At 37.4% G+C, this 23,871-nt stretch overlaps 1 long non-coding RNA gene across 1 annotated transcript in view; it reads right to left on the bottom strand.

Annotated features, from left to right (window-relative positions):
• LOC110257064 (uncharacterized) overlaps positions 1-23,294 on the bottom strand; it is a 381,933-nt gene extending 358,639 nt beyond the window's left edge. Inside the window, exons 1-2 of the long non-coding RNA XR_014829453.1 lie at positions 23,071-23,294; positions 12,209-12,349 (exon numbers count right to left, since the gene is read on the bottom strand). This is a non-coding gene — a long non-coding RNA (uncharacterized LOC110257064). The remainder of the gene's footprint in view (positions 1-12,208; positions 12,350-23,070) is intronic.
• Between the last annotated feature and the right edge of the window lie 577 nt (positions 23,295-23,871).

Genomic DNA, 23,871 nt, shown 5'->3' on the forward strand with positions numbered 1-23,871 from the left:
AGATTACTTTAAACCATGCTCTTTTACTTTCTAATCCTGACTTGATTTGATTTGTACTTTAATACAGCTGCCTGGCAATTCAACAGCAAATAGAGACTATTTATGTAATCAGATTGTAAGTAGTGGGACAAGAAGAAACTCTCTAGAACCTTTTTGGAAAATAGTTTGTTGTACTTTTTATTTATTGAACAGCAGGGCTCCAGGCTTTCCAGTGCTCATTATAATTGGTTTTCTGCTTGAACTTTCAAAAACTGTCATGTCAATACTCAAACAGAATTTTTTTTGCTTACTATATGGCCATGGGCTCTATTTTCTCATGTGCAACTTGACAAAGTTCTTGTAATACCTTGGAGGCAAAGTTCTAGAGTTTCTCTTGCTATTTAAGAAAACTAGGCATCAGAGGTCTTTAGTGTTTTGCACATTTGTGTTCTCATTTTGCAATTAAGTGCCTTAGACTAAGATACTGTTTTCTTTTCTGCCCACACCTGCCTATTCATATGTCTCTATTGTTCTGTGGGAGGAGTTCTCCTCTGCTTTTGTTTTACCTCCCAACAATATGCTCTTAATTCTACAACCATGAGGCACCCCTACTGGTAGGTCAGGTTGTTTCTCCAACAATGTGCTCATAATCATACTTCATATTCTGGTTACCATTTGATAAAGAATTTGCGCTTTCCCGAAAGTTTCATTTTCTGTATCACTACCTAGAGTGCAAATGTGAATTTTATATTTCCCAACCCTTCCCTTCAGAAACCCTAAAAATCCACCCAACCACTTATGCATAAGAACCTCAAATGAATTTCAAAGTAAAACATGTATCTAAATTAGAAATGAATTTTTAAACTCCATCCCTGGCAATTACCTCTTTTGACCAACATAAATATGTTTTCAAAGAGGTTAGCCCTATCAGATTCTATTTTTAAACTACAGTGAGATCTCTAGTGTACTGTAGCATTATTTATAGTAATTTTCTATGGGGCCAGAACAGAGGTAATTGCAAGACAAAGGATTTGTGCTAGAAATTAGTGCTCTATATTTCATTTTATTTTCTATTCTTTTTCACTTCATCCTACCTAAAGCAGTCATCTCTTGGGAACTATACAAGAAGTGGGTGTTTTCTCTTCATGATAAAAATACAGTACTAGAGTTCCCATCATGGCGCAGCAGAAACAAATCTGACTAGGAACAATGAGGTTGCAGGTTCAATCCCTGGCCTCGCTGAATGGGTAAAGGATCCGGCGTTGCCGTGAGTTGTGGTATAGGTCATAGACGCGGCTCAGATCCTGTGTTGCTGTGGCTATGGCATAGGCCAGCAGCAGTAGCTCCAACTGGACCCTTAGCCTGGGAACCTCCCACATGCCACCTGTGTGGCTCTTAAAAAAAAAAAAAAAAAAAAAGTACTGAAAATAAATAAAAGAAGGCCATTGAATAATATCAAAATTTTGGTAACTTTTAAGGTATCAAACCAGCTTTGCCTCAACTGAACAACAGATCACATAGATTCCATAACATTTCACATAGAAGTTGACCCCTGTCATTGTGTCAATTATCTAGTTTTCTTTAAAGATTATTTAAGAGAGACATTGCACCATTAAACTAACACTTCGCATCTGATTTGGTTCAATTTCATCCTCATTTTGTTATGGCGCTGGTTAAATGTATGATTATGAAGCTGAAACCATTTTTCTCCCAAAGCCAACCCAGGTGCTGCAATCTCAAAATCCAAATGTTCACTGACAAAGCAGCTATCCACAAACACAAGCTTAACTTTAAACTCAATCAAAGAAATGTGTCTGCAAGGAAAAATAAGCATCATTAAAATGCTGTAGCTGCCGATCAAATTTACAGCCATATTCTCAAGTATGATCCTTATGAAACAGTGATGCAAGCTACAGCTTACTTTAGAATGCACTTGTGTTCTTTTAACACTATTGTGGAAAGATGGGCACCTCTGGGGTTAGAAGAATCCTTATGCAGTATGAAAAAAGTATCAATTCCTTTTAAGCACTCAGAACTTTTAATGTTCAGTATCCAGAAAGAGTCCCAAAACATTGGTGGGAACCAGGTTGTAACTAAGAACATAAAGGATAATTCAACATAATGAGTATGACTAGGAATTTTTTTTAAGAAATTCAAGAAATGGAAAGAATTCCTGACAATACTTACTAGAAACAACAATAGACATGGAGGCTCTTGCTGGACTCTACTATTTATTTCAAATATTTAACTGGAGTGGATTTGTATATTTATACAATCATATCTGTGAGGGTGGGCATGTTTAACCACAGTATGATTTGCAGCTTGATCCTGGAAATATAAGTTTGCTGTGCTATACTACAGGTTTAAGGTGACCATCAGAATCAAATAAAAATATGAAACCCATTAAATTCTTAGGGTAAAACTCATTCTCTGGATCTCAAATAAAAAATTACTTGTGTATGGCAGCTTTTTACTTTCACAACTTTATGTCTATTCTCTTCCATGTGTGAGTGAAAATATACTTTCTGTTATATAAAAACTGGAAAAATCTATCATAACTTTAAAAAAATTGAAAGATACACATTTATCTTAGATGTATACACCTATATATATGTATAAAACAACAAATCTGTTTGCTGGTTATTAGTAAAGAATTCATTTTATGTTTTCCTTATAGAACATGCTCAGCTCTTTTAAGAACCTGTATGACTATATTATATATTCTATTAACTATTTTAGTAATAGACAGAGGGGATGGACTAGTGTTTGTTTTATCACACGGAACAACTGGCTGAGATTCACTATTCCCGTACACTAAACTCAGAAGACAGACCGGATTCTCTGTCTTTAGCTCCCAAAACTACATCAAGGCTACTCTTTTAGTCAACTTGGAAATTTATATACTATACACTAACCCTCCTTTAATATCCTCTCTCTCTTTCCTCTGGGCATTTATTGCTGTTCTTTCTAGTTCAGTAACCAGTGAGCAGAAGGTTCATTAAAACTAATTGAATTGGAAACTTGTCTGCCCTGGGAAATATTAACTCTTTGTTGTTATCTGTAGGAAATTCCTTTTGTTATGTTCCTTTGAATTGAATTATTGGATCTTAATGTTACAAACACTGTGTTAAAAGCAATTTCCATCTTTTTGATGGTCTAGACAGCAAGTTTCAGGAAAATGTCCTTATATCGGATTGGATTCTACAAAATAAAGCAGCATTTTATCCAATGATGTAAACAGCAAGATTGCACACTGTTCAAAAACTGGAACGGTGTTGCCCTGTTAACTCTTGTAGTTCTTCTAGTCGCTGCTACACTGACTGGATTCTTTTTTTAAGAGGTTTCTCTTATGGTTCATTTTCACTTGGTAAAGCAAATAACACAACTGCAGGTTAGCAAGTCAATGGTAGTGGAATATAGATTATCAAAGAACATTAATCCCACAATTGCTGACATTCTATGCATTTGAACAAATGTCAAAATGAAAAGATGATAATTATTCTTAATGATATAGGGTACCTCACTTTAACTTGTCATTTGTAATCATTTGGAAATTGTACTGAAAAAAAAATACACTGAAATAAGGGTTTAGGAGGCTGTGTGTGTTCTGGAATTGTTTAGAGCAGAGAAATATTGACAAAATTGTGAACATTTGATAATAGTCACAGTGGTAGACTTTTGCCAGCTTTAAAAATCAATTGAAAATAACAGGCAACCCACTGTTGCTAATAAAAGTAAATATTTATGACTGATTTGACTGTGCTTCAATACCAGTCAATCACTTTCTAAAGGATCTTTGCAATTCATTAACCTCTTTTTACTAGTCTTGTCCCTGTTGGTATTAGCCATTAAAAAAGAATAAGGGAGGGGGTTTTGATTTTTCTGTTCTCATCATTCATAGCTTATTTGTTCCTTCCCTTCATTCCCATACATTGCCACTAAATTGATTGTCTGTTTAGTCATATGAATGATAAAGTAGCGGTGCCAGCAAGATTGAAAGCTTCCATTAATTTCTGAGGAAGGTGAGTTCCTCTGCTTCAACCACAACTGAAAACAAACCTACTCCTCCTCACAGTGTCTTCTATCACTAGTAATTCTTATTGTGATAGAGTCCACATTATTCTCAGAGCTCCTTTTTGCACTTCTTCCTGGGCAAACTTTAAGAAAACAGATATTTATTAACATCATTTCAAAGTCGCCTATCATTCTATGCTTTCGACCTGGCTACAATCTTTATGCACAAAAAGTCAATACCTGCAAATTTTTATTTAAGCAACACTGAAAACAATGTTGAATATGTATTTCTTAAAGATGCTACAAAATTACATTAATTCAGTAATCAGGTACTCAAAGGTAGATCTTTCATGCAGTGAGAAACATCTGCCTTTATTAAAAGGCTTTTTAGAGTTCTTCCATAACAGTTTTAGATTTCTGGGTTTAAAATAATAGCACTACACTTTACTGCTGTTTTTTACTTCTTAAAATATTTATAAAATAGTGAGCATCTAAAATTATCTACAGCAACTGTGTTTCCTTACAAAGATACTCTGTGATGTATTACAGTGGTACTTTAAGTTGCTTTAATTGCTGTTGTAAATACGTATTTTGTCACTGAATAACAGACTGAACAGACATGCAAAACCTGCATAACTTACCAGTATATGTAAATTAAATCCACCTCTAGGTAGCCTTAAATTATAATCATCTATGAAAACATATTTATTTTACTCTTTCAATCATACATACATCTTAGCACCCCATATTCCCGTGGGACTTTGTTTATAAGGATAGGCAACACTTATTTAGCTATAAGGATTGTTGTGTGGCTGACACTATGTCTTAAAAAAAATTTAACATAAGTTATTGTAATTATTTGCAATAGCTAAGATAAGAAAGCAACCTAAGTGTGCATGCATTGATAAATGAACAGATAGAGAAGACATGGTTTACAAATAAAATGGAATATTACCCAACCATAAAAAAAAAATCTTGTCATTTGCAACAACATAGATAGACCTAGAGGGTGTCATACTAAGTAAAACAAGTCCTACAGAGAAAGACAAATACCATATGGCCTCACTCATATGTGAAGTCTAAAAAACAAAGCAAAACAAAATGAAGATAGATTCATAGAACAAAGGAGTGGTTGTCAGAGGGGAGGAGGGTGGGAGGTTAAGCGAAATAGATGAAGGAGATTAAGAGGTACAAACTTCCAGATATACAATATATATAAGCCACAGGGATGTAATATATAGCATAAAGAATATGGGGAATAATACTGTAATAATTTTGTATGGGAAAGATGGTTACTAGACTTATCACATGACCATTCATAATGCATGTAAATGTCAAATCACTACATAGTACACTTGAAACATAATATTGTACGTCAATAGTATTTCAATAAAAATAAAATAAAATAATAAATTAAATAAATTAAAAAGGAACTTTAACATAAATACCATGTTTAATCCTCTCAACAACTCCACAGGGTAGGTCCCATTTTAACTGCAATTTCTCAGATGAGGAAACTGAGGCTGCCAGAGATTAAATCATTTTCCAAGATCACATGCATGTTAAGCTACAAGAACTGAATTTGCAAGACAGTCTGAAGCCAGAGCCCATGTTCTCAATGCTGTACCTCACCTCTATGGGGCCATTCATCCTGGTCTTCCCTGCAGAAGAACTACTTCTAGATTTGCCTATTTCACCACCCCAGATTACAGTATCCCAAAAGGGCTGAGTTATCTTATTCCACCTTGAACCCTACCTATCCCTTCACTTGGCATTTTGCATATAGTGAATGATTTTGAATTGCCAGAGTGTATAAACGCTACCAATCCTAATTATTCATAATTTGTGTTTTCTTTCTTTGCAATGGCTCTAAGCAGTTATAAAAAATAAATAAGTAATGCTACAGACGCTAATTTCAGAGAAAGGAATAGAAATACACACACATGCACAAACATACACCAGCACACAAGAGATGGGTGATGATAAATGTGGCACAACCAGCAACACAGAAGTACAGTAGAATTTTGCAGCCCTGTCCATAAGCCTACCACTACCTTCATATGGAGAGTTCTGGGCATGGCCTGTAGCATAAGATCATATCTAAATGTACCACTGTTTCTGCATAAAAAAAGAAGAAGCCTAGGAGTTCCTGTAGTGGCGCAGTGGAAACAAATCTGACTAGGAACCATGAGGTTGTGGGTTCAATCCCTGGCCTCGTTCAGTGGGTTAAGGATCCGGCATTGCCGTAAGCTGTAGTGTAGGTCACAGATGCAGTTTGGATCTGGCATTGCTATGGCTCTGGCGTAGGCCGGCAGCAACAGCTCCAATTAGACCACTAGCCTGGGAACCTCCATATGCACAGGCACAGCCCTTAAAGGATAAAATACAGAAAAAAAAAACAAAAACAAAAAAAAACAAGCCTAAATCACTGATTTCATCCACACTGGCATCTTGGCCTTCCATATGAACCAAGATTTCTGAAAGCCTCGTCACTACCCTTTCTATGGAGAATCAGCATCATCAAAGTTAATTAGAAATGAGAATATATTCCATTTTTATAATCTTATTTTTGGGGACTGTGCCTGAATCATATGGAAGTTATGAAGCCAGGGATCAAACCCACACCATAGCAGTGACCCAAGCCACAGTAGTAATAATGCCAATACTTAACCCACTGAGCCACCAGGGAACACCAAGTTTGTTTTTTGTTTGTTTTTTCAGCTTTTCTAATCTTAGATGGTAGAATTTGGTCCTTGGCAATCCCAAATTTGGAAACTTCCTTCCCATGGACTGGCATTTAAATTCACTTTGGTAGAGAGACTAGCTTCTGTTGTTCTCCATAAAGGATGCACACAGGACATTGTCTTCATGCTTCCAAGAGTATACAGTAAGATTTTGTGTAGCAGCTAATCCACAGCAGCAGACCTAGAATGGCTCCAGACACTTTTAGGACACTGAATGAAAAGATGTCTTTACACATGCACCCGCATGTTCACTGCAGCACTATTCACAATAGCCAAGACATGGAAACAACCCAAATGTCCATCGGCAGATGATTGGATTCGGAAGATGTGGTATATATACACAATGGAATACTACTCAGCCATAAAAAAGAATGACATAATGCCATTTACAGCAACATGGATGGAACTAGAGACTCTCATACTGAGTGAAATAAGTCAGAAAGACGAAGACAAATACTATATGATATCACTTATAACTGGAATCTAATATACAGCACAAAGGAACATTTCCACAGAAAAGAAAGTCATGGACTTGGAGAATAGACTTGTGGCTGCCCAAGAGGAGAGGGAGGGTGTGGGAGGGATGGGGATCTTGAGATTATCGGATACAACTTGGAATGGATTTACAATGAGAGCCTGCTGAGTAGCTTTGAGAACTATGTCTAGATAATTATATTGCAACAGAACAAAGGGCAGGAAAAAAATGTATACATGTAAGTGTAATTTGGTCCCCATGCTGTAGAGTGGAAAAATAAATAAATAAATAAATAAATAATAAAAAGAAAAGATGTATTTAAGGAAAGTAATTCAAATACCAGTAACACAAGCACAACCCACTACTGGCAAGAATGGAAAGAGGTGAGAGTCCTTCACAGACAGACTTAAAGCCAAAAGTCTATGACCTTATTTGGCAGGCTTTAATTTTTTTTTTTTTTGGTCTTTTTATAGTCACTCCCACGGCATATATAGGTTCCTAGGCTAGGGGTCAAATTAGAGCTGTAGCCCCTGGCCTACACCACAGTCATAGCAATGCCAGATCTGAGCCTCATCAGTGACCTACACCATAGCTCACAGCAATGCTGGATCCTTAACCCACTAAGGGAGACCAGGGATCGAACCTGCATCCTCATGGATGCTGGTGAGATTCGTTTCCACTGAGCCATGATGAGAACTCCTAGGTCTTTTTATTCACATTGTATGCATTTGTCTTTTCACATGTTCTACTTTCCATAAAAAAGAAATATTACCTCCTTAAAGAAGACTTCTAAAAATGTGTACCTGATTATTCAAATGATATAAATGGCTGATGGGAGGCACAGCAAATAGAAGAGGTTCTTCTTTGAAGTTACGTCTAATAAACCACTGAGTTTAGGAAGAGAAAAGTACACTCAGAGCAAATATGGCAAAGGCAAGAAGTCTGAGTGGTCTAGTTCTCCATTGAGGATTATAACATTAACCAACAACTTATATGCTGGTTTCTAAAAAAGGAATATTAAAAATAAGTATAAAATATTCATTAAATTTTTTTGCCTTTTTTTTTTTTTTTTTTTTTTTTAGGGCTGCACCCATGGCATGTGGAGGTTTCCAGGCTAGGGGTCAAATCAGAGCTGTAGCACCAGCCTACACCACAGCTCACCATATCTTTAACATACTGAGCGAGGCCGGGGATCGAACCCACATCCTCATGGATGCTAGTTGGGTTCATTAACCTCTGAGCCATGATGGGAACTCCTAAAATATTCATTAAATTGTTAAAAAAAAATCAGATACTCTGCTGATGTTTAATATTTCCTTTAATGTTAAATTATGATTTCTCAGTATGTTAAGACCATGTTTTAAGTTATAGAAAATGTTTTAATGTTTATTTTAATAAAATTAGTAACATTGACATCTAGGAGGATTTCTAATAAGTTCACAAAAATTACACAATTTTGTTTACTTCAGCACTAAAATATTTTATTGGAAAATATATCCAAAGATGCAACATTTACCTGAAAGACTAACAACTTCTTTTCCACACTAAAAATCCATCATAACTCTCTCTGACAGAGTTGACAAAATAAACTTGAGAAGACCAATTCAGCAGGTAGCGAAACCTTTACATTGGGAACAAGGACAAGGTGATGCCAATATGTCAATGATAAAATATTCCGCTGAGGTTGCTTATTTGTAAGATTTCCCACATCAGTGGTTCTATAGAAAAGCCGAAGTTCATTTGGCAGGTAGAAGCCTCCTGGGAACCGTTTTGCATCAAGCAGGGTTACAAAAAATGTGGAGGAGATGGAAATAGCTGTCTTGAGCAAGATTGATAGCACTTTAGGATTCCTAGGCCAGATGCCTCTGCCTTCCAGTCTAGTCATCCTTGCATGCCAGCCCTGAGATGTCTTACCTACATGCTTACCCAAGAAGCAAGTAACCTAGTTTTTTTTATAGAAGTCCACCTGACAGTTGTGTTCACGCTCTACAGTATTTGAATCACTAATGTCTTGTTAATGTTTCACAAACTTAATTTGTTTACTCCTTTTTCTTAGATCTATACTCTTTAAGTGGAAGACAATTTTTACTTTCATAGTTTAAAATTATTTTCAAAATAGTGGCAAAGAACTCATATCCCAAAAGATTTTGCTAAGAAGTTTTAAAAAATGAATGATATGTGGAGATGATATATATATATATATACACATATATATATAAATATACATATTTAAATTGTCTTGAAACATACCTGCATTGACACTTGAATATCTGGAAATGATAAGCAGTACCAAATTAAAATTTTTGTGACCTACATATGAAACCAATTAATAATGATTCCCCAACATCAGTAACTCAGACGCCTTATATTGAAATCACCAAGAGGATTTAAAAGCATATCTTTAGGGAAGTCATCTAACCTCTTTAGATCTTAGTTTTCTCTTCTGAAAATGAAAAGATTAAATGATTTGATCGCTTTAAATCCTTAACAATCCCAAACACTTTGACGGAAAAGGAAGGCAGAGGACTTGAGTTACCAAGTGGGCAAGTAAAAAGGGAAGGTTGGAAAGGTCACTGATGACAAAATTCATAATTTGGTGCTAAGACTTGGCCTGGTAAGCAGTGCTGAGAACTGGTAAATGTTCTGAGCTTATCTTCAAGATTAGGAGACAGAGTCAATCAAAAGGATTAATTTTTGTAAGTGTGAAGGCCCCTAAAGAGAGGCAGGAAATTCAACCCACTGATCTTGAGACCCCCTGTTGCCCTATGATGGTATCTGTCTCGGATGAGGGGCCAACTTCGACCTTTTGTGGAGGAATCTTCCCTGCATGCTTCTCTCCTATAGCCAGACCTTTGAATTTCAGGAGAAAGGAGACCTCTGGCCTTCAATAGGCCATCTTGAGAGCCCAGCCACAGATTTCTGCAGCATGCAGCAACTTCTCACACAAAGAGTAAGCCCCTTGCCTAATGCCTCTTTGTACATGGTGGAAGCAAACTTGGTTTGAAATTTTTACAAAAGAGTAAATGGGAATCTTACTTTTTCTTAATCCCTCTTATCCCTTTCAACTCATAATATGGAAGTAAAGTACCTGGAGTTTCTGAGGTTCACTCACAGAGTAATAGAAATGCAGTAACACATCAATCCATTCACAGATATATTGGAGAAATTCATATGACCTTTATCGCCTGGGAAGATTTTGCCAAAGCCAAGGTCATCTAGAATTTCTCTCTTAAATACGTCTCATAAAAGTAATCTTGTTCTCCCACCCCTTCCCTTAACCTGCCAGAAACTTTGCTATTTGGATCATCTTTCTCAAGTGTTTGGTCCTTCAATTTCCCAGAGAGGAAAGATGGACATTTCAATAAAAATTCATGTTCAGGAGATTTCTTCTTTAATATATTTTGGCGAGTTCTAGATAAATGTCTCTCTCCCTTTTTAATATATTTATTACCCATTTCCTATCCTTCTCATAAGTAAAATTATTGCATTATTACAAAAGAGAATTTTCAAAGTTTATTCTTCCTTATTTTCCATAATTGGGAATAATTATCAATATTTATTAAATGTTAAGGTTGGAAAAGGCCTAAGACATCATAAATTACAACACTTAATTTTCAGAGGAAGCAACTAAAATTTGGCGAAATTAACTGACATCCAAGGTTGTTAATTACAAAACACTCAGTCTTTGACTCCTAGTCCAGGGCTGTTTCATTTCAATAAAATGCCCCATTTTCGATGAAACTGTGGATTTTCAAAGCTAACAGGAAACTCAGAAATGCCATGCCATGACATGCCATGCATTTGGCCATGCACCTCCTCTCCTGCTAAAGAAACTAAAGATTCCCCAGTGGCCTTTGGCCTCCTGTTGTACTCAACAAGCAAGACCTACAAGACTGGAAGAGGAGATATAGATCTTGAGTAGAAGATGACAGACATAGGAACCTAAGACCACCAAAGGAGAGCTGTTTCATATTCCACATTACTCCTCACCGCCCACCCCCAGAAGGCATCTCTCTTTAGTGTACCTTCACTTTCAAAGGAGTATTTCAATTGCTATGGAATTCTGGCACAGTATGGACTAATAAGTTAGAGATCTTTAAAATAAGTGATTCCTTAAGAGTCTTCAGACCATCTTCTGTAAACCGCCCCAGCTCCGTCTCTGTGAAAGGCCTACCTGGGTACAACCATGACTGCTTTCCCACACCTGAGCTTTGCCAAAAATAATAAAACAATCAAAATCAACATTGTCAATGTAGATATATATGAATCCTGACTGCCTGTGGGTAAATAGCTAGAGACAAAACTGACTTTTGATTAGGCCATAGCAATGCTTCCAAGTGCAAATGGTCCGAAGTACAGAACTGATTGATATGCATAATACGAATCTACCTCTCTCATTCCTCCTTTTGTGGCTATAGTTAGTTTCCTTCATTTGTTCAGACAAGGATATACATTAACTATTCATACTCCACTAAGCCCAGTGGTAGGTCCTGGAGTACAATTTTGAATAAGAGGTATTATTCCTGACACATTTTTGGGGAAGCAGGAATTTCAGAATAAGAAAGCACAGTATGGGAGGATAAAACCCCTAGGAATTTAAGGAAGAGCTCCCTAAATGAGCAACATTAAGCTGAAACTTTGAAAGAATTAGTAGGAGTTAGTGAGTCACTGAACAGGAGGAAAAGCGTTTTGAGCAAATGGAACAATAAATGTAAAAGCCTAGACACAAAAGGAAACATGGCAGTGCTAAAGAACTATAAAAGATCAGAGCAATTGAAACAGTTGAAGTGACAACGAAATAACCCACGGATTATGATTACCTAGGAGAAATATGTTTAAAAGGGGAAAGAACCTAAACATGCAATTGGAATCTACTCTGCTGATTTTGCTACGTGAAACCTTCTGTGTGGCCATGCACAAACGCTGGTGCTCCCCAGGGCACAGGTGAGTGCCCTGAGATAGCTGGGGTGCAGCCCATCCTCATTTCAACTGATACCTGGTATGGAAGACTTGTGTTGCTCAACCTCTTCTAACCCACTGGGTAGGCGTCCACCATGCTTCTTGCAGCAGGATCGCGCATTCAGTCCTCTTAGGTGGATCTTCAGCCAATTGGATGAGGTCTGGCCACTTTGTAAGACTGCAGAGATCCAGAGCAACAAACCACATTAGTGCCACACCAAACAGTCAGGTTGTAGGCTTCTCTCTGCCTGACATTTCTCTCCAACTCCCCTCTCCTCCTGCCCAAGTAGTCACACCAATCAGATTAGCAGAAGTCTAGATAAGGACCAGGATGCCTTAGTTTGTTGCAGGCACCTTCAATTTCTACAAGTAATTATATTGAAGGTCCCTCACTAAACTTGGATGAAAAATACTTCCCTTTCCTTTGCTCCTATGGGAAGAAAATAGGGATTAAAAAAACCTCAACTTTCTCTCTTCCCCAGATTAAAAATGACTCCACTTTCACCTATCTCCTTCTCCCCCATCCTTTCTTCCTCTCTTCTCTATCTTCCTATGCACCACCCCTCCAGTCTTCCCCTTATAAATTAGGAAAGGGAAAGATCAGTTATGCATAAATAATAAATAGAAGTGTAAGAAGAGTTCTGATTACAGAAATAGATTTCTTTCCTATCACCATTCTCCATTGATCAATTTCCAAAAGGTGAATTTATCAAATGCATGTCCTTAAATCCTTAAATTCTGAAGGAAGCAACACTGGCTGTTCCTTTAAAATCTCTTGCTTCAGGGACCACAGAGATCCAAGCTCAGGCATTATAAAGCAATCTTGATTCCAGAAGATGTTGACCCCTGGAATTAGTTTCCTTTTTAACTCCCTTTCTTCTGCCCCCTCATTTGCCTCTGATGTTTCCTGACTTTGATGTGTCTTCAGGATTCCAATTCTGGTATCCACGCCATTCTGCTCCTGGTGTCTTTTGTCCTGACACCCTGTAATTGAACTTGGCTTAACCTCCCAACTCTTCTGCCTCCTAGGCTTCATGCTGATCTTCTCTTTCCCTGATACTGGTCCCCAGGATATCTCTGTTTTATATCTTAGTCTTGCGGATTTCTGATATTAATCTCCAGAATTAGGACACAAGAAATTCTCTGAAATTCCCCAAATCAAAGCATTCTGTATTTTTGGTAACATTTTATATTTAAAAATAAAAATGAAGTGACCTTAATAATAATAAACAACAAATCATTTTTCTGATAGAGGTTTTCTACTAAATTTTCACAGGTTTTCTAGTCAAAAGTCAGTAATACATGGGAGTTCCCGTCGTGGCGCAGTGGTTAACAAATCCGACTAGGTTGCAGGTTCGGTCCCTGGCCTTGCTCAGTGGGTTAGGGTTCCGGCGTTGCCATGAGCTGTGGTATAGGTTGCAGACACGGCTCGGGTCCCACGCTGCTGTGGCTCTGGTGCAGGCCAGTTGCTACAGCTCCGATTAGACCCCTAGCCTGGAAACCTCCATATGCCACAGGAGCGGCCCTAGAAAAGGCAAAAAGACAAAAAAAAAAAAAAAAAAAAGTCAGTAATAAATAATAAATTCATGGTTTGTTAATATTATAAACAATATATATTAAAATTCACTAACATAAAAATGATTTTTATGATATAAATATTTGATAACTGAAAATACAGAAGAAATCATTAGTACAAAAATGCCAATTAAAAACTATTTTAAAAATTAAAAGACAATGCCATAAAGATTTAAAAGTTATTACTCTTAAAATGAAATTCTAAACACAGAAACCATTAATGCCCATATCAAATAGTCATAACATTTGTTCCATGACATATATTCCAGATGTAGAAAAGCTTCTTTCATTTTGCATTGTTCAGAATGCATCCAAAAGGACATTCAAGCTGGATATTTGGGTGCAAATAACTTGATACACACTAATCCATTTTTTTAATGACCAAAATATTTTATCTGCTTGCTCTGATTTTGGTTTGGCTCTTGAAATTGATATTGCTATTGATATTGCTATTTAGATTGTAGATTGGTATTTCACCTGTCAGATTACTGAATTCACTTCTTTTTTTTCTTTGTACTTTTTCTGTTAAAGTACTTAGAACTATAGCCTCCAGCAAATATTAAATACTGGAAAACTCCAGGAGTAGTCAAATAGGTACTATTTGAATCACTTTTCTTCCAAAACTTATCACATGGAAGAGCACTCACAGGACTTATGTAAAATATACTATGTGCATAAACATTAATATGTGTTTTATTTGCAAGAATGGCTGTGTCAGCAGTAGAGCAATAAACACACCCTAAAACCAAGCAACAGCTACCTACAAGACTGACTGATGAAATGGTGACCACTTCTCCTAGTTCCAGTTCTGCTGTCTGGAGTCCTCAACTCCCTTGTCAGTATTTCCTGCTCTTGTTTTTGACTTAACATCAGTTAATTCCTTCAAACCTGGAACCTCCTGATTACCTAGCTGTTGTTCTCACAGGAAAATTATAATGCATTCTCTTGTTTTCCTGAATTCTGGACTAATCTTTTTCTGAGGACTTGTCCTCGGCAAAGCCCATTAACAATTTCCGGGAAATTAAAATTGAATCTGGGTAATAAAATAAACTCTAACCTTTTTTTCCATTGTGCTCAGTCTAGCTGCACTTGTTAATTGGGTGCCGCGTGCAGAGGCCTCAGCCCTTCAGACCAGAGTTCCCGGTGCAAAACAGCAGCACCTACACCTCAACTCATTGGACCGTGAGCAGAAGCGCTGCGCGGGACACCTCAGCTGGATGTGGCGACCAGGCAGGCGTGTGGTGAGGCGTGTGCTGAGATGCTACTCTAGCACGAGGATCTTGAGCCAGAGCCTGAGACGGAGCAGCACAGCTGCGCCTGCGCTAACCAGAGGAAGCTCCACCCACCATTCCCGCTGACAACAGCCCAGTAAAGCTGCGCCCGCCCACCTCCACCGCTAACTAGGGGAGCACTCTCTGGAGCTGAAACTCACAGCTCTCCATTCTTTGATCGAAGAATAAAGTTTTCCTTTGCTTCAGAACTCTACTCCATCTCCTCCTCTCCATGTGAGTAACACCTAGCAAAAGGACTTGGGCGGGGTGGGGGGGGGACTCGAAAAGGTCAGTAACATTCAGGATTTGAAAAACATAAATTTCCTGAGAACTGTTTAAAAGAAATTCATTCATAGCAATCAGGTCTCATTATGGGCCAACACATGCATGTCAAGGTTTAAATGATAAATTGAAATGTAGAGTTTTGTTTTCTAATAGATAGAATTTGCTAAGTAGAAAAATAATCCAATTTTGGACATGAAAACATATACCTCCCAAACTTTTCATGTCATGGGACACGTAGCACGTGATCACATTTGCAGTACATGCTGAGGTACCAGAGGAGGCTGCCCTCTGGCGTCTGCCACCCCAAAGCCATCCAGGCTTTCTGGGGACTGAGATCAGAATCTAAGCATATCAGTCAGCTTCCTCTGCCATGTGACCTGGGTGTTTGCCCTTGGGGGTGGGAGAGGATGGACAGTACACTAACAGGTCCTAGAGACGCACTAAGATAAGCTGGTCCCACAGGATCAGAACCAAGCTCCAGCCCTGAGAAAGGAATCAACAACATGGGAAGAAGGAAAGGCAGTGATTTTCTTTTTTATTTTCATTTCATTATGATTTATTTACAATGTTCTGTCAATTTCTGCTGTACAGCAAAGTGACCCAGTCATACATATGTATACATTCTTTTTCTTACATTATCTTCCATTATGTACTATCACAAGTGATTAGATATATAGTTCCCTGAGCTATACAGAAGGATCTCATTCCTCATCCACTCCAGATGCAAGAGTTTTCATCTACTAACCCCAGACTCCAAATCCATCCCACTCCCTCTCCGCCTCCCCCAGAAATCATGAGTCTATCCTACATGTCCGTGATATTTTCTGTTTTGTAGGTAGGTCATTTGTGCCATATTTTAGTCTCCACATATAGGTGATATCATGTCGTGTCTGTCTCTTTCTGACCTACTTCACTCAGTATGGGAGTCTCTAGTTCCACCCATATTGCTGCAAATGGCATTATTTTGTCCTTTTTTATGGCTAAGTAGTATCCCAATGTATATATGTACCATATCTTTCTGATCCATTCATCTGTCGATGGGCATTTAGGTTGTATCCATGTCTTAGCTATTGTGAATAGTGCTGTGCTAAATAGACATTTTACCAAATAAGACATACAGATGGCCAGTGAGCACATGAAAAAATCCTCAACGTCACTAATTATTAGAGAAATTATAAAAATAAAAACTACAATGAGATACCAGCTCACACCAGTTAGAGTGGCTATCATTAACAAGTCAACAAATAACAAATACTAGAGAGGGTGTGGAGAAAAGGGAACCCTCTTACACTGTTGGTGGGAATGTAAATTGGTACAACCACTATGAAAAACAGTAAGGAAGTACCTCAGAAAACTAAATATAAAACTACCATATGACCCAGCAATCCCACTCCTGGACATATATCCAGACAAAAATTTCATTGAAAAAGATACATGCACCCATATGTTCATGGCAGTGATTTCATTGGGAATGATTCTGATGTAAACTACCCATCTGCTTATTCATCCAAATATTTACTACTCAGGTTTAATAGATTACAAAGGTTTTGGTTTGGTTTGGTTTAGCCTGGTCTTTTTCTGTTTTTAATTTTTTCCATGTAAACTCATTATATTGTTGTTAATAATTTACGTTGGCATACCATACCTTCAAGTTCAAGATTTAGGTGAGATTTAACTGCCAGAGGGGGTTCATAAGAAATAAATGAGTGTCCTGGACCCCAAGGTTATAGAAAGTGGTATCTGAAAGTATGTGAAAGAAGGGGAGGAGCTGACCCATGTTTGGTTTTGTTGTTGTTGTTGTTTTTCTTGACTTTCTGTTCCTACACTAAAGCTTCTGGGAGTGTAACCTGGTTTCACTCCATTCCTGGGAACCTGAAGCTCACAGTTCCTTTGGGGCAATCACAGGCTTTTGTTTGCCCTTGAATTGCCTTAACCAACTGGTCAGGTCAGCTCTTTGGCAGCACACACAGAGGTTGTTTCATACCCCCAAGGTGTACTTTGTAGAATTAAAGTCCCAGGAGCCCAAAGCATTTCTTCAGGAGGTGACCCACAAGCCATGAAACCCAACTATTCAGCACCAACCTACACTCATAAAGAAAATCATTAGACTTAAGTTGACGTTTGTCTAACTAGTGGTTCCCAGCTCTGGCCATATATCAGCATTTCTGAGGACTTTTAATGATGATGCCTGGGTTCCATATTCCTTCACTCCTTGGAGAGTCTGATTTAATTAGTTTGCAGTGACACCAGGGCATCACAATTCTTTTAAAGCACTTCAAGTGATTCTATTATGCAAGCCAAGATTAAGAGCTAACACACTAATGGGGTCTTTACAAAAAAGATGTTAGCCTTTCCTCTTACCCAGGCAGCTACCTATGTAACAAGAATATTCTGCTTTTTATTTGTTTGGCACCAATGTATTTATGGAAGTACTAATATAACTCACATATTTAATACATGTCAATGTGTCACATAGTTGCATAAAGATGCTTCCTATTCCCTCAAGAAAGTAACAAGCTAAACAACAGCATTTGATCAATGGCAAATTAGAGTCAACTATAGGCTCCAAAATTTAGATGCAAGATGTTAGCATTTCTGGGTAGCAAGTTTTCTTTTTTTTTTTCTTTTTTTTTTTTTTTTGTCTTTTTGCTATTTCTTTGGGCCGCTCCCGCAGCATGTGGAGGTTCCCAGGCCAGGGGTCGAATCGGAGCTGTAGCCACTGGCCTACGCCAGAGCCACCGCAACGCGGGATCCGAGCCGCGTCTGCAACCTATACCACAGCTCACGGCAACGCCGGATCATGAACCCACTGAGCAAGGGCAGGCACCGAACCCGCAACCTCATGGTTCCTAGTCGGATTCGTTAACCACTGCGCCACGAGGGGAACTCCGAAAGTTTTCTAAAATGCTGGGATATATGACAAAAAGAGCCCATGGACACTTCTCTCCCAATATTGTAGAAAATAGGCTATGGACAATTTTTCTGATCAAGGTTTAAGGTCAGGTCCACCTGAAGAACAAAGACAGGAAGAGTTCAAATATGCAGCACTTCCTAAAATGATTCGGCCACAGAAGCTTCTTTTCCCTCTGGAATATCCCAAAAGCTGATCTGTGGATATTCAGAGAAAGGTTTAAGTTGGTAACTGGATAAGTGACCAGACATCCATACTCCTCTAAGTCCTCGCCCCTCAGGTGGGAAAGCCCCCGAAGTTATATTTCTATGTGGAATTTCAGGACCTGTTTAGACAATGACTCGTGCAATTTTGCGAAAAATCAAACTTCATCTCACATAATTCAAGCAAGAGCAGCTGACGAAAGTTTAAGCAATATTTACAGAAGAGAACATAAAATTGAGAAAGACTAGCCTTATCGTTTTTCTGCCTGCATATTTATAGGAGAAAAATTAAGGGATTTATTGAGCATAAAAGCACAGAGAATCTAGAAACTTTAAGTCAATATAAGAGCTTTAGGAAAAATATATTCACAAGTTCTAAGATGACAGCACAGGCTTAAGGAATAAGAAACAATATCATACCAGAATTGGGCTGGTAGCACCTCAGATGTACTTCTTGTTTTATACATTCATTGGGAAAAAAAAAAAAAAAAACTTTGTTGACATATTTAAGAACTCAGAATTACACAAATGATTTGTTGAGAGGAAGATTCCCCAAGTTCATATTTATGCCATGCCGTGGGGATAGGGTCAGCCCATAGATACTTCATATGACAGCACGACCAGCAGAAGTAGGAAGAGGACTTGGGAGATACACATCTTTAATATTTAGTTTTAAAATTTTCTGGCTATAGTGAAGGAACCCAAGTAGAGTCTACAAAGATGATGACGGAAGACAGAAGTAGACAGTTAGTCTAGGGCCGTAGGTTGAAAGAGAATGTGCTGGGGAAGATTAGGCTGAAATATACTCAAGTCCCAGACTCAGCAGTCCTGAGTAGCCAAAAGACCAAGAGCAACCTCAGAGTTGATGCATAACATTACCTCAGAGTTGTGGAGGAAGGTAAGAAAGTTATGAAAATCGGAAGCTTTCTGCCTCAAACATGAGTGTACTAAAAGTCTATTTATTGACTTTGGTATGGAAAAAGAAGGATCACTGCTGATTGTAATAACTGAGTTATTTCACATTATGGATGATAATTCTCATTAATCCACCCCTTTAATATGTGTATTCACTATCAAACTACTAGTGCCCTTCTGCGGTATACAGAATTGTGATGGAAGGAAAAAATTCAAGATATTTGGGTGTGTTAACACAATTTTCCTCAATTATAAGAAATATCTGTAGAGTCAAGTGAAAATTGGAAATCAGCATGTGTCAGATCTATTTCTGAACCTGAAAAAGCTATTGAAATTTGGGTTTATTAAGATCTTAATCTATAAAATTATTATAATAACAAATACCTCCCTCTTACATTGCCTGGGAGAGTGAGAATTAATGATTTTTGTCTACGATGCTCTATAAGTTTTTAAAAAATAATTATTAAAAATTTATACATCACAGATGGACCTAGAGATTATCATACTGAGTAAAACAAGTTAAAGTAAAATATCATATCACTTACATGTGGAATCTAAAAAAAAAATACAAGTGAAATTATTTACAAAACAGAAACAGTCTCACAGATATAGAAAACAAATTTATGGTTATAAAAGGGAAGGGGGAGAGATCAATTAGGAGTATGGGATTAACACAAACACACCACGACATTTAAAAAAATAAATAAGGATGTACTGAATAGCACATGGAACTCTAGTAAATATGTGTAATAACCTATAATGGAAAAGAATCTGAAAAAATATATGTATGTAAAATTGAATCACTATGCTGTACACCTGAAATTAATAGAATATTGTATATCAACTATACTTTAAAAAAACTAAAACATCACCCAAGTTTAAGGGCAGTATGCAATGATTTTTGTCTATCAAACTAAAAACAAAATACTCCCAAAACATATGCATATCCATGCCTATATATATATATATATATACACACATAACTTGTCGAGACAGTAAGAAGGGAAAAAGAGAGATAATTTCTCTTTCAGAAAACCCTCTCCAAACTTTAACAGTGGGGGTGGTCAGTTCACTTACGGAAGCTTTAATAAAATGAGGTATCTTTATACTCTAATCATCACTGTATCAATATATCTGAAAAGATGTGGAACTACTGAACCCAGAAGATCAAAGGGTATGGGCCTTTTTGTTCATCTAGTTCAAATTTAACTCAACAAATAAGAGATAAAAGTTCCTGCAACAGACCCAAGGTCAGAATAAATGGGAGAAGTCAAATTAATCCAAATGTCTTTCTCTTTCCACTACCAACATTCTCATGGTTCTGGTAAAACTGATTACCAAAATATATAGCATATTTTGGACTAACTTAAACCCAAGCTGAACTCCCTCATTACAAATCCCTCATTGCAAATTTACTTCATAAACATTTGTCTGAGGAATTAGGCTAGAATAAAGTTAAATTAGGAGACTAGAAATGCATTGGTGTCACATTTCTGAATGACATTATTTTAAAAGGTGGCCTTTAATTTTATTTTGTCCATCATTAATTTTTATGGCACTTTTCATCTAGGAGGTAAAAAATTTCAGTATTTATCTTTTAGCTTTGCAACGCCATGCATCAAAATATCATGTTCCCACTTCCTTGAAATAATGAAATATGCTTAATTCAACTTTCCATCATGGACTGAGTCCAAATAATGTTTTGAACAAGTAGGTAATAAATATAGTCTTTGAACAACTATCATTAGTGAATATCTGTGTTAGTGTGGGTGCTCTGAAAAGCATACACCAAGATGCAAAAGATTTCACAGACAGCTGTGAAAGAATGTGAGGAGGGAGCCAAGAAAGGCCGGGGGAGTCTTCAGACCACAATGCAAGTAAAAGAGAAGGAAACAAGGTTGGGTGGAAGTGTCCTAGACTGCCCTGCCATGTAAGGAAGGCTCAACAAGGCCAAGGTCATCAAGATGTCCTCGAGTCAAAGTGACTATGCTGAGGAGGCTCCTATCTTCCAGGAATGAACCTTCCTCACTCTTCTTGATTCACCCAGTCATTGGCTAGAGGCAGCCTACACATGGCCTCATTGTCAATGCTTTGCTGGATTTCAGATCACAGAAGCTGATGTTCTTGGTCATGCTCCTTGTAACTGGAAGTCTTCAAGTCACCTTCTCATGGCCACTATAGCTCATGTTAGGCACCAGGCCTTGGATCAAGGAGTTTATATACACATATCATTCTGCATCACAGCAACCTTGTAAGGTAGTATAATCATCACAACCTCACCTATGAAGAAATTCACACTGGGCAAGTTTCACTAAATTTCCTCCTGAATGAAAGTTAGCATGGAGTGGAACTAGGATTCAACTCCAGGTCCATCTGAGTCCAAAGCTTATATATTTATTGAATGACTTAATTAATGTATAAATAAATAAAGGGGAGTAGTCTAGATATATGGGAGGCTTAAAGAGACAAGTGCACAGATAAATTTACAACCTGATGCACCAAAAAGTAAGCAGAAAGTTAGTAGGTAATAAATGCATATGTGTGTGTGTGTGTGTGTGTAGCCACTGCTGGGACATATGGAAGTTCCCTGGTGAGGGATCAAATCTGAGCCACAGCTTCAACCTATGCCACAGCTGTGACAACACTGGATCCTTAACCCAAGGCACTACAACAAGAACAACTTGGGTAATAAAAATATATTTTAAAAAGGATTTTCCATCTGATTTTCCATCTACTAAGTTTTACTTTTTTTGTGTAGTTTCAGTTTTTAATGTGTATATATATATATGAAATGAGAGAAAGCTCAACTTTGTTCACAGTTCCCATCCTACTTATAGAACTGAATAATTAAAAATATATGCAAATTCACCTGTGTACTTCAAGAGTTCCTTACGCTATGACCTATATTTGTTCAGCTCCATGGAAACCATTTCATTCCATTATCCACACATAATTTATATAAAACTAAGGGGAAAATGGTAAGAGATGTGAAGTGTCACAAGCTGAAAAGAAACAATAGGACAGCATTCATGACTGAGAATTGGGGGTGGGGGAGGGATCCAGAGGTACTGACTGAGCCTGTGCCTGTAAAAGACCTAGCCATTTGTCACTGTGACTCTGTCTCTAATAGCATGAGATAGAGTGAAAAGAAAAATCCACACTCCTCCATTCCAAAACAGGCATCTGGACAATTCAGGTCTTCTTTATCAAGTTGTTGAATCTAGTTTAATACAAGAGTAAGCTGTGTGGAACTGCAAAATTGTGAAAATAATAATAATAACAATGACATATATGTACACACATCTCAAAAAAGCACATCATTTAGCTGTTACTTATTCCACCAAAATAAAATAGAAAAGGAAAGAATAATCCAAATGACTCAGCCCTCAACCCTACTACTGCTTGAAATACTATAATTATAGGTAAATCAAGGAATATTGCTTCAAATATATAGGTACTTGCTTCAATTGTTCACTGCCTTATGCCATAGAAATCTGGCCATCCCACAAATAGACTGCCAACCATGTGCTCAGAAAGGTAAACCTAGGCTGCCAGCCCCCATATTTGATTGTTCCATAAACACTGATTACATAACACCTTCTTTTTAAAAAGAAGTGGTTCTTTGAACACTTTTTTTCCATGGAGTTTACTGTTCTGAAGCATGAATGAGTTCTCTGCCTCTTTCTGAACAAGAAAAAATGGTTCTTACAGTGGAAAAATAAAGAACACATAGACTGACCTTGAGAATGTTTGCTCTGTGTGTGTATTCCACTTGAAGTAAAATGGTCCTGGATTTGGGTATCACTCGGTTGAGAAACACAGGCGTACCGTGCCCTTAGAGTAAAGCTGATTTAGCGCTGACACTTCCCTATTTGCCAAGCCAAAGCTGTTGCACAAATCACACACTCTATAAAGGGGAAGGGGGAAAAAAACTGCTTTGTCCAGTTTTTCTGCCTCAGGGCTGAATCGGATACACCCCAGCTTCAACTGAAAACCTCTCCCAGGATGTAAACTCCTAATTGTGACATCAGCAACCCTGCCTGGGACAAATACATTTTCAAAGAGTGACAGCTTGAAACAAAAATCCCAATCCATTTACCAAAAAGCATAGTGAATTACATACTTCAAGTAAATTCCTTTCCAGGCTATATTTCTAATTTTGTCTGGTTAGGAAATTTAGTGGTTAGGAAGGTGCAAAATTGGTTGAAATAACAAAGATTATTATCTTTTCTAAATGAACTCCATAAGTGCTTGTTTTCTAAATAAACAGGGGATGAAAGTTGTATGCATATAGAAACATATTACCAGTTTTGAATTAATGGATTTTTAAATGCCAGTATGGCAGTTACCAAAACCATAATTTATTCTAACTGATAGAAAAATTATCTGATTAAAATCTGAAATCGTACATTACTTACATAATGGTTAATACAATATTTCAGCTGTGGTTTCCGTTTCAAATGAAGACAACCATCCAACTACAGCAAAGAATGCTTTGTTTTTCTACTAAAAAAGGAATTTAAATGGTTACTATAGCAAT

The sequence above is a fragment of the Sus scrofa genome, chromosome 15 (genome assembly GCF_054392235.1).
Source record: "Sus scrofa isolate SSC_HxYL_T2T_F1_AM1 chromosome 15, Sscrofa_HxYL_maternal_Yorkshire_Landrace_v2.0, whole genome shotgun sequence".
Taxonomy (NCBI): domain Eukaryota; kingdom Metazoa; phylum Chordata; class Mammalia; order Artiodactyla; family Suidae; genus Sus; species Sus scrofa.